General features: G+C 41.4%; 1 protein-coding gene across 3 annotated transcripts in view; it reads right to left on the bottom strand.

The window, feature by feature from the left end:
- Positions 1 to 15,982, bottom strand: part of RUNX2 (RUNX family transcription factor 2) — a 127,426-nt gene that overhangs the window by 19,311 nt on the left and 92,133 nt on the right. The window lies entirely within an intron of this gene.

Below are 15,982 nucleotides of genomic sequence, written 5' to 3' on the forward strand. Positions count from 1 at the left end.
AATCCACAGTCCCAAGCCGCAGGTTGTGTTTGTACAAATCTCTTTATTCATCCCCTGTTTCCCTCAAGGCTAACTTGCCTATTTGTTCTATTTGTTAGAGCTCACTTGCCACATTTTTCAGTAACTGCAGAGTTTTACCTCAGTGTGAATGGCTCCAATTTGCCTTCTACATAATCTCAAGTGGTACTTGCTTATTCGATTTTTACAAACTTTCAGAAAGATTTTTTTCTCCAACTTCCAAGCGGAAGTTCTGTTATTTACCATTTGAAATGTTACCTTTGTATTAAAATGTTAGCAGGAAGACCCTTGGGTGGGGTTCACTTTGGTGAAATAGTTTTTCTCTTAATTTAGGCACCAGGGAACATGGCAAAGAGCTGGGCAATGCCACGAAGCCACCTGCAGGGACCCAGGGCATAAGCTGTGGCTTCAAGCTGACACTTCAAATACTAGCTTGGAAGGTCTGCACAGGGGCTGAAACACAACCACATCGCCAGTTTTCTATTTCCAAGGTCCCTAAATAGAGGCCTAGTTATCTATCTCCTTGCCCACTTTTGTAGTGATTTTCAACATAATACTGCAAAGTTATAGCAAAAAAGAACAGGACCAAAGCCTTAAAACTGGAAGGGACCATGAGCCTGATCAAGACCACCCCTCGGGCTTCCCTGGTGGCGCAGTGGTTGGGAGTCCGCCTGCCGATGCAGGGGACGCGGGTTCGTGCCCCGGTCCAGGAAGATCCCACATGCCGCGGAGCGGCTGGGCCCGTGAGCCATGGCCGCTGAGCCTGCGCGTCCGGAGCCTGTGCTCCGCAACGGGAGAGGCCACAACAGTGAGAGGCCCGCGTACCGCAAAAAAAACCAACACACACACACACACACACACACACACACACACACACACACACAAAAGACCACCCCTCGTTTGAGGAAGAAGCAAGTCTGACCATCAGGATTCAGACCTGGCTCCTGGGGAGAAAACAGCCCTCCTTCTCAAGCCTGTTGTCTTTAAGTTTTATTCCTTTTAAAAAGTGCCTATTTTTTTTCCCCCAGTGGCCTGTTATTTGGTGTTTCTCAATCTGGTTTTGCATCCTCCTTACACTGAGTCTTTTGGTTTCAATCTTCCTTGACTGCTCTATTCTAAATGACAAAGCCAGAGAGAAAGGTTAAGAATGAGCTTCCACAGCTAAAGAAATGTCCCACCTGTTATCCGGAATTCCAATCCATCAAGTTTTCAGAGCCCCTGGAATTATTCTACATGTCCCATCCCAGGAGATGCTGATGCCCTTTGAATCGTACCTTATTTTGGGTCCTTTGGGCTTCCAAAACTCAGTATAAATCCATCAACTAAATTTTAAGTGGATCAGGTCACCGAGAAATATGCTCCCCAGACTCTGATTTTACTGCTCTCCTTTCCTTTAAAACAAGCTAACAAATGGTGGTAACAGTTTTCAGGACACACCTCCCTCTGCACCTTGGCACTGCAGGAAGAAGAGGACGCTGGTGTCCACGGAGAGCAGGACTTTTGTTACTTTTCAAACAGGCAATGTCAAAAGTGCTCATATCTTCGTAAGATCTGGAAGCTAATTACTAGAACCACAAATGGAAGGTTTGGGGGTGGGGGGAGGGAAGACTCCCTCTTGAAGGCCCGGTTAAAGGATTTGAGAAGGGAGTGATCACTGGCTACAGCAGTGACTCTATACAAGAGTCTCAGCTGTTTGAAGATTCCTCCTTTAACCCTAGTTTGTGCTTATGAGATTCTGCTTAGAACAAGTCCCTCATCCCTTATCAACTCAAGTTCTTCCCAGTTTAAGCCATGTCCCCATTTCTCAGTCCTCTGGGAGGCAGGTGTCCGGGGTTGTTGACTCCATTCCCAGTGAGCACAAGTACTGGTGTCTCACCCAGCTTTCCTTGTCTCAAATGCAGGAGATGAGCTAGCAAGCCTGATGTAAGGAACCCCCAAGCCCCTTGCCCAGGGGTCTCCTCCCGTCAGGGCTGTTGCCACACACGCTTCCCTTGTGATCATCTAATAGCCCCTGCACAGCATTTCACTCCATCTTAAAAGCAGTGTATAGCATATAGTATATAAAGGCCATGAAAGACATAAAAACACAATACCTACATTTTAAGAGGAGGACATACAATGCGGGTCAGTCCTCCTAATTAATCTCATCAGTGCACTTCACTTCACTGCACTGTAGTCGGGGTTTGCACGGTGCCAAGGAAGGGGAGCTACTGGAAATAATCAGATTAATGTGTCAATGAAAACAACCAAACCAAACATTTCAGCTCTCAAAATGGATTGCTGGCCTGAATTTTCCAGGTGGGTGGTTCTGTATTCACCTAATAAATCAAGCAATTCCTGAATTACCACTTCACTCTGGGGTGTATGAACAGCGTCTAAACATTAACTACGGTTTTATAAGATGCAGTATTATTCCTTTTAAAGTAAACTAATGACTGGGGTGGAGGGAGCATTACTGAAACATTTTGATGATACAGGGGTATTTGCAAATACCGCCTCCAATCCGCAGTCTCCCCATCCCCATCCCTTCCAGGTAAGCATAAAGCACCGTCCTGTCACCAGCGTGACTGCCACAGCCTCCCGGCCACACCCTTGCTTTCTCCCTCATCCTCCTACAAAATTCTCCCCCAAACAGCCAGAGTGACCTTTGAAAGATAGAAACCCATTTTTATCGTGACCTTGCTTAAAACCTGCCAGTGGCTCATCACTGTAGGTACCTGCAAATCCAAACCTCTCATCCTGACCAGCGAGGCCCTGCATGACCTGGTTCCCATCCCTCTGACGGCATCTCACCTTCTACACACTCCAGCCACTGGGCATTCTTCTTGCCCACTGCCTGGGGTGATGGGGCAGAGCTACACCTCCTGGCTATTTGGATCTCAGCTTAAATGCTTCTTCCGCATCACATCACCCTATTTTATTTTTTTCACAGCACATATCCCTAGATAATATTTTCTTATTTTCAATTGCCTGCCCTTCCCCAGGAAAAAGCTAACATGTATTGAGTGCCAGGCATTATTCTAAGGGCTTTACATATATTAACTACCTTTGAGTCCTCATAACAACCTTTCTACATTGGTGATATTATTATTACTATTATTAGCCCGTTTTACAGATAGAAAAGTTGTGGTACGGACAAGCTAAGTAATAACCCCGAGATCACACAGCTAGTGAGTGAAGAGTCCTGTATTTAAACCCAGGGAGTCTGGCTCCAAAGACTGAATGTTTAATCACCACGTCATACGCCATTAGAAAAAGCTCCCTGAGCTTTTATTAATCACCGTATTAATAAAGATTTTTATCATGTGGACATAAAACACTATGATAGCAATACATCACTAAAAGGAAATTTGTTATAATTCTAATCATATTTTCTCTAAATATATCTAATTTCTTTAATATAGAAAGTCTGGTCTCTGATCCCATTTATTCTGTTATTTACAAAATTCACCTTTTGTTTTAATAACCTTTAGCTTACAAGATTCTCATTTCTCCAGTGAGATAAAGTACACTTCATTATAACCATCCTCTGGTAAAGAGCGTGTAACACAGAAAAGTTGCATAAAGCCACGCAAGGGTGTGTAAAATGTCAATGAAATTAAGTTCCTTAATTTTAAATTAAAGCTGGGGTTTCAAAATCTGTCTGCAGACCCTGACACACATGAACATATATGAGGCTTCATCATGTACAGAAGCTCAGCTGTGGTCAAGTGTCAAGTTCTTTGGCATTAATTAACCTGATCTTAGGTTGCTTCTCATCAGAATCAACTGGAGCACAAGACAAAGCTCTCCTTGACATCTGTAGTAGTTATTCCTATAAATTTAGTTCATAAATCAAATACTATACTAGCCTTTATTCTTATTATGAGTGGCAGTATCCAGTTTTCTGATGTGCTTTCAGGCCTTAATTTAGAATCACAGACATTCAAAGCTTCACGAATATCTAGCCCAACTAACTCATTTCACACCTGAGGAAACTAAGACCCATGGAAGTTAAGTGACCTGCTTAAGAACTCAGAGGCACATCCAAAATTAGATGTCAGGTTCCTCAATTCCTAGCCAAGTGCTGTTTCCAACACACGTCCAGTGATGCTATGAGAGTTTAATCACTGTGCCATATGCCTGGGCCTCAGAAGAAATGTTTTTCTGATAAACCAAGTCAATTCAACACAATTTTATTGAACAACTGCTACTTTATCACTGTTGGGTTCTATTCTCTTTGGGGATGCGTGTCCCAAATTTAAATGCTTCAATCATTTGCTGGATTAAAAAGATTATTTAAGACTTTACTAACCCTTCAAAGAGATACTAATCCAACTATATCAATAATCACATTGAATGTCAAGGGTCTAAATGCACCATTAAGACAGAGACTGTTAGAGTGGATCAAAAAAAAAGACCCAATTGTATGTTATCTACGAGAAAGGCACTTTAAATATAAAGGCACACAGAGATTATGTAGAGCAATGGGAAATCCCTTTCATTGCTGGTGGGAATGCAAAACGTACAGCCACTTTGGGAGACAGTGTGGCCGTTTCTTACAAAACTAAGCATACATTTACCATGCGATGAGGCAACTGAACTCCTCGGCATTTACCCAAAGGAGTTGAAAACGTCCACGCAAAACCTACACACAGATGTTTATATATTGTGAGGTACTCACAATACCCATGAAGTGGTATGGTGTTATTGAAAGACTCGGAGTAGTCATAAATGTACATTGCAAACTCTAGGGCAACCACTAAAAAAAGGTTAAAGAAGAAGTAGAACTGATATGCTAAGAAAGGAGAGAAAAGAGGATCATATAAAACACTCAATTAAAACCACAAAAGGCAGAAAAGAGTGGAAGGCAAAAATCAGATAAATAACAAGGGCAATAAAAAGAAAAGAGTAACAAATATGGTAGATGTTATTCCAACTAGATCAATAATCACTTTAAATGTCAATGGTCTAAATGCGCCAATTAAAAGAGAGAGTGGATCGAAAACCAAGACCCAGCTAATGCTTCAAAGGTATGGTACTCCTGACAACCTATAAACTTCTAAGGTCAGAAAAAATGGAACTTGTTCTATTAACTGCCCAGGGAGTCAAACTCTTTCCTTTTTGGAATCTTTTTTTTTTTTTTTTTTTTTTGCGGTACGCGGGCCTCTCACTGTTGTGGCCTCTCCCGCTGCGGAGCACAGGCTCCGGATGTGCAGGCTCAGCGGCCATGGCTCACGGGCCCAGACCGCTCCGCGGCATGTGGGATCTTCCCGGACCGGGGCACGAACCCGCGTCCCCTGCATCGGCAGGCAGACTCTCAACCACTGCGCCACCAGGGAAGCCCCTTCTTTTTGGAATCTTTAAGGCCAATTCTCCACCACTCCTTTAAGCAATACTGAGAATCACTGTTTTCCCAAGGTGTAGGCTGGGAGCTTACAGGTTTGTTATTTTTGATGATGAGTGCCACAACAGTATTATCAGACTTTTTCCTCTTTTCCAAGCCTGTTTTTATTTCCTCTGTAGTTGTTATTTAGAAAGGGTTCTTCTTAATTACATGTGGATTTATTGTAGCCACATCAATGGGTTTATTACTGATTTATTATGAATCACTGCTCTCCCTGGCATAGGGTGGAGTGTTTATAACCATCCTTATACTTGTTATTATTATTCCATTAATGATAACATTATTATTAATTACAACAGGAAGCTGGAATGGTGACCATTTGGGTTGGAGACAGCTGTAGCCAACATTTGAATACAGAAACATTGGTCTTATCCCAGTCCCCCATGCTTGGCTGTTTCTAAGCTGGTCACTTAAGGTGAAAGTCTCTCTGGAAAAGATATGACACCTTCCTGTGGAAGAAATCCTTTGAGATATTCAGGGACAATACTGCCTGAGCAGTATTTTAATTTACATGATGTTCATAGACTTGACATTCATGAATTTCTTGAGAGTCACATCAAAAAAATAATAATTTAGACAGTTTAGTCAAATGGGATCCTAGATTTACCTCAGACCAAGTGACTTATATTCCAACCCAATTTAATAATATATGCCTTCCTATTTGTTTTATGAAAATGAACTGTTGAAATAAAATACCACCCAAAAATGACTTGGAACAATTCAAATTTAAGTGCTGTAATCTACGTTTTATCATATAGAATTTAAATTATTCAAAAGCTTTTTACTTGTTTAGTTATATCTTTCTGAGTTCTCCCTTATAACTATTTCTACATATTAACAAACCTAAGAACTACCTTAATGTAATCATGCAGTTTCTCTTTCCCTTTTTCTACCAGCACTGATCAAGTAATATCTCCTGAGAAAGCAGTGCTCAATAAAGTAACAAAATCATACTAATAATGTATTTTTCCTGAAAAAAAGTAAGTAGTAGCTTGGTTGATATTTAGGATTATCCCAAATAAGAGACCCGTTAAGAATATTCACATGTATTTTCATTCTAAATGTAGTGAATAGGTAAATACATGCACATATGCATGTATATGTTAGAGCACATATCTAACAGTGTTCCTGCACTTTAAAAGAGACAGTGGAAAATTCTATAACATAATCACGTGCTAGGACCACATGTGTGTATACAGAATATGAAATTAAGGTAAATGACAATTATCCTTAGTCTCCTATACAGCCCCACTTCTAGAACCATTAGCCAATTCCTAATGGTCAGAGCATAGTTAACCCTGAGGCATGCAGCCCGGACTACTGGGTAGACTTTTCTTCTTCAGGCACGGACTTCCCATGAGCGTCTACATGCAGAGCAGAGAGAGAGTAACAGAGGTAGCAAAGGATTAGAAGGCCAGGTCCTTGGCCTAAAGGAGGCTTTCAATCTAGCTGGGAAAAGACAAGGCCTTATATATTCTTGTCATATCTTAAGAAACATTATGAAACCACACGTGTCAACAAGTGTAATTTTTTTTTTCAGCTGAAAACGTAATTGTTGAAGCAATTCAGAGTAAAAATATAATCTGAGCAGAATGGAATTGAATTTTAATTTCCTAAAGGAGAAGACTTTAAGTTTATGCAGGGGCAAAAGAGATTTCCTTTCACTAAAATCCTGAGCAGTTTTTGCATATTCTGGCATCCACACGAGCTGGTATCATAATGTAACCGTGTCATATTCCCATCATGTCTTCTGAATGAGACTGAAACCTTCCTGAAGGCAGAGATGATGTCTTCTGTTTTGCTTTTATTCACTGCCTGCCTAAGCACATTTTAAGTCACATACTAAGCATCTGTTGACCCGACTTGAAATGGCTGAAGTGAATTGAAGAAAGACACTTGAGGTTGGAAAGAAAGCAAGAGACTACTAATATATTGGGTGACATTAATAAAAATCCAAAGTTCTTGACAGGTAGAAACTATTACCTGAATGAAATAAAATAAAACCTAACAGGAAGAACTATAAATTTCTATACTTGGATCTAAAAAAAAAAAAAAAAAAAAAACAAACTGCAGAAGTTAGAAATGGGAGAAGCGCAGCTTGACAGGAAGTGGCAAATATGAGAAAACAGTGTAACGTGGCCACCAAAGAACCAAGACCACGTTAGCTGGCACCAGCAGGGGCCAAGAATAAAGAAGTCTGGTTCTCGATGCCAGGCATTAAGAGGGCCACTGAGAAAGTGTAGTTTGCCCAGAGACCACTGACCAGGACGGTGAGGTGATGTGTCACCAAACCCCATCATACGGCAAGAGTTTAAAAAGTGGGGGGGGGGGGGAAGAATAGGTGAAAACAGGAAAAATTCAGAAGACTTTGTGAGAAATGACAGTTGTCCAAACCAGATCTCTTGCTTTGTTTTGGAGGAATAATTTTGCTTCACTTTATGGCTTAGTTAATATAATTTCTATCGTTTTCTCAGAAAAGATTTTGACACTTTATTACATGACGGCTATAATTAATGTCAGACTCTAAATTAGAAATCAAAAACTCTATTTGATCATTTGGTTTCAAGCTGGATCTAAAGTATGTTTTGGCATGATTACTAACTGTTAGCAGCAAGTACTGGAAACAGATGCAGTCTTGATATGTGTTCTAAATGTGAAACACATTGCAAAGAGACTTGGAAATAAAAATACACACTGCTCATGCACACTCTTACTGTGCTATTTCCTGTCCTTATCAGTCATAAAAGTTTCTCTTGTTTTGTCCTTTATTTGTTTTCCCAGGTGAATAAAATCTTCGTTCTCCTTTTTCCCTTTCTTCTTCCATTTTTTCCTACATGCCAATCTTCCTTTTTTTTTTCTATTGTCTTTTCCACTAATAGTTTTTCCATTAACCATTCACTGAGCACCTACTATGCACCAATATCCTGTGCAAGGATGTGTGAGACACAGTCCTGCCCTTGGAGAAGCCTATCTTCTACGAAAGGGGAAAGGCATATAATGAAATTATTACTAAAGGAAAATACATACACATTAGAGATGTGCCCAAAGTACAGAGACGAGAAATGGAGGAGAGAGTGATTCACTTGGAGGAAAGTGGTGGTTGGGAAAAGGATGCCTGAAGAAGGATCAGTCGGGCCCTGTCCAGCCAATGCAGAGAAATGGGCTGGCCCGTAAGTATGAGGGATACTTGAGGAATGCCAGGCACTCTTAGGAGAAAAGGAGCATCCTTTACCTAGAAGAGCTGAGTATTTGTGGAGGCAGCTATCAATCCACAACATAAATGGATTGGTATTTTTTAGCTTGGGTCTGTGCTGTACTTGAATTGATGGGAACGACCACCTAAAGGTAAATGTTTCTATGGGCAAAACCAAAGAAAAAAATTTTAATTAAAATATGGGCCAAGGGGCTTCCCTGGTGGCGCAGTGGTTGGGAGTCCGCCTGCCGATGCAGGGGACGTGGGTTCGTGCCCCGGTCCGGGAAGATCCCACATGCCGCGGAGCGGCTGGGCCCGTGAGCCATGGCCACTGGGCCTGCGCGTCCGGAGCCTGTGCTCCACAACGGGAGAGGCCACAACGGTGAGAGGCCCGCGTATCGCAAAAAATAATAATAAATAAATTTTAAACATAAAATAAAATAAAATATGGGCCAGGGACTTTCCTGGTGGTCCAGTGGTAAAGAATCCACCTTACAATGCAGGGCACGTGGGTTTGATCCCTGGTCGGGGAACTAAGGTCCCACATGCCGCGGGGCAACTAAGCCCACGCGCCTCAACTAGAGAGCTCATGCGCCCTGGAGCCCTTGTGCCACAACTAGGGAGAGAAAATATGCATGCCACAACTAGAGAGAGGCCCGCGTGCCACAACGAGGAGCCTGAGCAGCATAGCGCAACTAAGACCCGATGCAGCCAAAAAAAGAAATAAATAAAATGAATAAATATTTTTTTAAAAAATGGGCCAAAGATAAGGAAAACCATAATCTGGACCATTTGGGGACAGTTGCTGAGACAGAGGGCTTGTTCCCCCAGGTAGGAGTGCATGAAATGCTTTCTAAAAAGAAATATCACTAGGTCAGTAACAAAAGGAAATGGGGTGGTAGTATTCAGAGGTGCAGGGAGAAGAGTCTGGAAGTTTTTTTAAAATTTAATAACATCCTTACAATGGAATATCATTCAGTGGTAAAAAGAAATGAGCTATCTAGCCATGAAAAGATACAGAGGAATCTTAAATGCACATTGCCAAGTGAAAGAATCCAGTCTGAAAAGGCTACGTACTGAAAAGGCCAATTATATGATATTCTGGAAAAAGCAAAAATATAGAGACAGGAAAAAGATCAGTAGTTGCCAGGGGCCGGGGGGCAGTTGGGGAAGGAGAAGTAGGTGGAGCACAGGAGATATTTTAGGGCAATGAAACTATTCTCTGTGATTCTGTAGTGGTGGCTACATGGCACTATGCATTTGGCAAAATCCACAGGAGTATACAACACTGAGAGTGAACCCTAATGTAAACTATGGACTTTAGTTAATAATAATACATCAATATTGGTTCATCGATTGTACCGCACAAATGCAAGATGTTAATAATATGAAAAAGTGGCCAGTGGGGATGGTGTGGGGGAGAGATATAGGAACTCTGCACGTTATGCTCAATTTTTCTGTAAATCTAAAACTGCTCTAAAAAACAGAGCATTCATTAAAAACAAATAAATATGATAGTATGCTTCTACTCTTTTGAAGCTAATGACATAACTTAGTTCTTCCACTAGCATTTATCAGGTCAGGCAAGCTTTCTTTACCAAAAGTCCTAAGAACAACAAATCCCTGGACAGACATGATCATACTCCCTCAGGACCTCTGAGACACGTAGGTGGGCAATTTTGAGTAACTCACTTACACAGGACCATTGAGGCACAACAAATGAACTGACATACCTGAGAACAGTGCAAAGAGTCTTTAGTGACAATGAAACTAAAACTCAGGTTTCCTTAGTTCAACTGTCTCCACCCTCTTCTCAGATCACAGTGAACCACAGAAGCCACTGTGTCATTCAAAAATTAACTTTAATACTTTTGGTGAAGTTAGGTTCAAGCTCCCAAGCTTTCTTCTATGAAAAGAAAGGGATTAGAGCAAACCTTTCAGTAAAATGTGTCACCATGTCTTTGCCATCCCTGCGTAAGCATGATTGCTTTCATTACTGAGTCTTTTCTCCATATGTGGGTGGTTGTACATGTATCAAAAATAAATTGTCACAGAAACAACTGACAAGAACCACGTATAAAGTCCGAGTCGAACCGTGTACACAGGTTTCGTTCTGTGCTTCGGCAGCTCAGCCTAGCTACAAGTAGCAGTCACTAGTCATACAACCAAGTTTAGTCAACTTTGTGAGCCGGGCCAACTATCCCCAGCTGATGTCGTAGGAACGGAAACCACTTCTTGCATCCTCAGCACCAGTAACTCAAAAGTTATGCTCAGCTGAGGTCCAGGGGGGCCCTGGACACCTGGGCCTACAGCAGTAAGATAAAAAATATCCTCTGCTCACGTCAGAAAATAGCCCATTTCTAAAGAAAGCAAGATGAATTGCCACTTACGGAATGCAAAAAGAACCCAACCGATCACAGTCAATGTCACAGGGAGGAATATTGAATGTTCAGTTGGTAACACAGGGCTCGCCTTTGTTTAGGGTCCATTAAATTTAATAACTTCCCCCTCTGTGGCTTTAAACAGAGGACTTCTTCAAAATAAGAGTGGCTCCTATTAAACTTAATTACTTGCCCATGGCTGCGATGGCAGAGGTGTGTCTACCAAATAGGTGGGTCTTAAGAAAGGAAGGGTTCTACAGTAAAAAAAAAAAGGAGATGGTCTAGTGTTTTATTATAGTTGCTTTAACTTTCTGGTTTATTAGTATTAATTGCTGGAGTTTTCCTTTTTACCTCTCTTAAGGCATCACTCCCTCCTGTGAGTTGAGTGGCCCTGCTAAAATTAATGTCCACATATACTTGAAACATTACTGAAGCTGCTGGTTCCAAACCCTCAACCAAGGGAGCTGACAGAAACTCGGCTATAAGCGACATTTAAAAAATGAACTACCTCAAACACCTCCGGCTTTGAAATGACATGAAACAATCCTCCCGCTAGACCTTGAGTGAGCAAATGGAGTTTTTCCACTGCAGTTTCTAGATTTTGTGGTAGTAATAAAATAATTTTTAGGAACTTTTTATTAGACTAATCCCCATTCTCTGCTGCCCTTTGGAAATATTAGAGTTGAGCGACTAAGAGTCATAAAAATTGAGACATCTTTAATAGTCCTGTACAGTTGGTTAAGTGGAATTCGTCGATATTTAAATATCTTGAAAGAAGGAATTCAAGACTATTTGCTTAAACAGGAAAAAAAAAAACCTTCAAAAAGATTACAGTTCTTAACTCTGTCTCATGTAAAATGATCCTACAATTGCAGAGAAAAATCATCCACACAACCTGTATTGGCCTCTCCCAGGGTACCTGAGGCAGCCAATGTGTATGACCTTGCATCTCTAATTCATGTATCCTACCACACTAAGAGACCTCCAGAAAGGATCAGAGAGGTCCATGGGCACAATGACCAAGACTGCAGAAAAATGCCTGTATAAACCCCTTCCACCTCGTGTATGCCAAAGAGTGGTACAGACTTAGGTTAATCTAAGATACTTCACTCAGATGGGTGGGGCGAGGAGGAGTTATCTGCAGTGAATAACCAACCCAAGGCACAGTCTCCGCTAGGAGGCTAACAATAGCTCACAGTCTTACCCACCAGTCAAAGAATAAGACTCAGTAAACAGCTGTGCTTCTTTTCCTAAGAGTATAATTACATAAACTACATTTTGAAAGTCAGTCATTATTTATCTACGTACTAGTTTTTAATGAGCTCCAGAAAAGTAATTATCATCTTTGTGTTAAGCCTCACAAGTGCTTTGAACATCAAAAATGCCATGGGTGATAATATTACAATGATGAAGCCATGCAATGGTTTGGTTTGTTGTCAAGGTTCCTTGCTTGTCTTGCCACACACCTTGCTCTTTAATAGAATCAGTGAGAAATAACTTTGGCTACCTCTGTGTAGTGAATCTTCTTTTAGGATCATATAAGATGAAATGAGATAATGTATAAAATCTCTGGGGATTGGGGGGTGCCACTTAAATACAGATTATTATGTGATAAGGCCATACTTTACCACAGTAAGTATGGTGGGGAGGGGAACCAACCCCTACAGGGCTTCTGCTGCACTAGGTATCTCTAGACTGGTTTCTGCTTGATTTTTATAATTCGGCTGGATATGAACTAAACTCAATACAATAAGGTAGACCCTATTAGTCAACCAGACGACAATAATTTACTGTTCAGCCATAACTTATAAACGCTGCTATTGCTCTTGTTATACTATTGAAGGCCACTCAAGGTTAAGGAAATATTTTCTGAATCTTTGTACTGCCCCCGTGAACTTCAAGATATCTGGGTTTGTATCTTTCTTTGCGATAAAGTAGAGAATGTTAGTGATGTATCTTTATCATCTTATTTTATTTACTCCTTGCTTCCATAAAGAATCTGAGGGAGACTACAGGAGCTATGTGGTATAATACCATTGTCATTATCATCATTCATTAAGTTTGAGCATTTGTAGCCGCACTTGAAAAATTACTCAGAAGAAAGGATAACAAAAAAGAAGTTGTAAAATTGGATTCTCTGAAGGTCTTTAAACAGATTAACTCATGGTCTTTCTTTGCAATGGTCTTTTAGGATGAAATGGAATTTCTTTAGGAATATTTCTTTCTGAAAGATCTTTCTGGTCCCCTTTATTCCTATGACTCCTTGGAAAAGAACCTTAGCATGCCTAGTTACATCTAAGCGTAATTTAACATCTTCTATTTTCTGACACTATAACTGAATAGTTATATTCTCTTAGTGCTTTATTGAGTTTTTGTGAATGGCTCCCAACTGCTTTTAGCTCTATAAAAATTTATAAGTCTATGGAATAATAATAATAATGACAAACATTTATTGAGTACTTCTATGTGTTAGGCACTGTGTTAAGTGCTTTATGAATGCCATATGAGTATTAACTTGTTTAAATATTTCATGGTGATTTTTGTTTTAAATATACTCTGTAGCCATCCATTTTAGAAAGCAAATAATCCCTTTAAAAGTTTAGATTTTTACCTACTGATTCATTTAAACCAGGACTTGCCTACAAATTATATACAGACATACAATTTTTACAAAACAATGTTAGCTTCATAATCTCAGCTACAATCTGTTTAGCGCATATTGTGTGTCAGGCCTGCCCTAAGCACTTTACACTAAGCATCTCATTTAATCCTCACAGTAACCCCAAGAGATAAATATTATATCCCTGTTTGACAAATAATAAAACTAAGTTTCTGAGATGTAAGGAACTTGCCTGATATATGTGTGAGTTAGAATTCAAACCTGGGTCTGAACCTCCAACCCTACTGTATAAGTGAGGAATTTTATTCTTTCTCACCCAAGATCATATGAGAATGTTTTGTGTATCCCTTCATATAGCGAGATGAGAACTGATGTCTCTACACAGAAAAACAGGAACTGTTCTGGAAAGTATCTTAAAAAGCGAACACAGAGCTACTTGGAGATGGAGACAGAGGTTAATATTTTAGCTGTCCGTGTTACAGAGACATAGCATCCTGGAACTTAGGGATACCTTTAGATATTGAGGGGAATAAGAAGAAGAAAGTATGCAACTTGGTACCTGAGAACTTATGAGACAGGCTCCTCTCCAAGAAATGTCCTAGGACCAGTCCCCAGGGAACTGAAAATGGGGCTCACTCCAGATGATTTGGTCCCCTAGTCCACCAGGCAGCGCCCTGGGCTGCAGACACAGGCCCACGCCCAAGAGCAGGGTCAGAAAAAGCAAGGCTCCTCTAGTTCCCTTACAGTCCACTTCTAGTTCTTTCTTCCTGATTCCCTACTGCTGACAAGAAGGATTTTCTGTTCTCTTCGCTTTAATGTTTATACAGAACCTCCCACCCTGGCACCATGTTACTTTGCCAGGAACAACTCATAGAGATGTTTGGGGTGGGAGGAAAAAAACTGGACTAAACTCAGTCTCAAACTAGTTTAAAGCAGAGGCCCGTTCCCACCATTGGCCTCAGATCAATATACGGCTGGGTAATTAACCAGTTTCTGTCTCCTCTGTGAAATGAGAAAAGCTGTGTTGTGTTCGTTTATGGAAATGTTTCAATTAATTATCAGTACATTGCCTCCAAATAATCTGGCTGCTCCGTATCCCACATGTAAGGGATAAAATGCCATTTTCAGTGTTACTTTCAACGGTTTTCCCACTGAATTCACATGCGAATACACCTCAGCGAGAAAATGCTGGAGATAAGTGTCTCTAAGGCTGCGATCACTCCCTGAGGTTTTTTTTTTTTTTTCCTCCAGGTACTGCCAGAGGACAAACAGCAAAATCTGCTTCAGCCACAGAGGGTTGGACAGACGGAAGCCCCAGAGGACCCTAAACAGAATCCAAGTTTGCACAAATCTGTCCCAGCAAAGTGTCACCTTGGCCCCGTGTAAGACAAAACAGACTCAGTCTAAACTACAGAAGGAATGACCAGAACTAACTCAACACCCACCACCCAACACTATACCTACAATCCCGCGTCAGCCCTGGTTACCCGCCCCCGTACCTTCCTCATCCTTTCCTGTGTCGTTAACTGATGTTTGCCAATGGGAGGGAGTCATTCCAGTCAAGGGAAATGATCACTAAAATTCTATACTCTGCACACTTCCCCAACAAATACCATGTGATTCATGACAATAAGAACAGCAGTCAGAATGAAAAGTGGTCACGTGGTTTTCCAAAGACTCTTGAGGTTTCCCTCCCCCACCCCTTCTTTCCCTACTCACCCCTATGGGAGTCCGTCTGTGGCAGAAAATGTGAAGGCATTAGGACCAGAGAGCCCTTTCCTGCTATTCGCTTGAGAAACAAAGCCTTCCCTCCTCCCAAGTTGAAAGAAATAAAGGAGTCTGAGCTAGTCACAACCTGCAAGCCTGCTGGCGGCCCGTCAGCTTGCCAGTGGTGCAACTCAGCGGAGTGAGTACCGGCTTCGAGCTTTGCAGAAAATGAGAGAGGGAGAGAAAACAGAGACAGAAACACAAAGAGAAAGAAAGAAAGGCATTAACCTGGCCAGGAGTCAAACAGGTGCATGGCGCCCGAACGCTGAGAAGAGTGTCTGACAAATAGAGGATCCAACTATGTGTGCCTCTGGGGGGCTGCTTCTGTACTGATGGGGGCAGGGCTGCAGTCTGGATGTCAAGGGGTGGATGACAGATTTTTTTTTTCTTATTCACAGGACTCATATGGTTGGCCAAGAGCCTTTAACTTTCCTCCACTTGTCAGTCTGACATCTTCGTGGATACTCTCTGGCTCCCTGGGATGAATTCTCCATGAGAGAGAGGGGCAGCCAGGATGTTGATCACACACGCTGCCACCATGAGTCACAGAATTTTGTGGTGCCTCTGGAAGAGGGGGTGTGTGAGCCCCGGGGCTGCCACGTTGACAGCAACAGCAG

This window comes from Monodon monoceros, unplaced genomic scaffold (assembly GCF_005190385.1).
Source record: "Monodon monoceros isolate NGI ecotype Baffin Bay Population unplaced genomic scaffold, NGI_Narwhal_1 Super_Scaffold_3, whole genome shotgun sequence".
In the NCBI taxonomy this organism is placed as follows: domain Eukaryota; kingdom Metazoa; phylum Chordata; class Mammalia; order Artiodactyla; family Monodontidae; genus Monodon; species Monodon monoceros.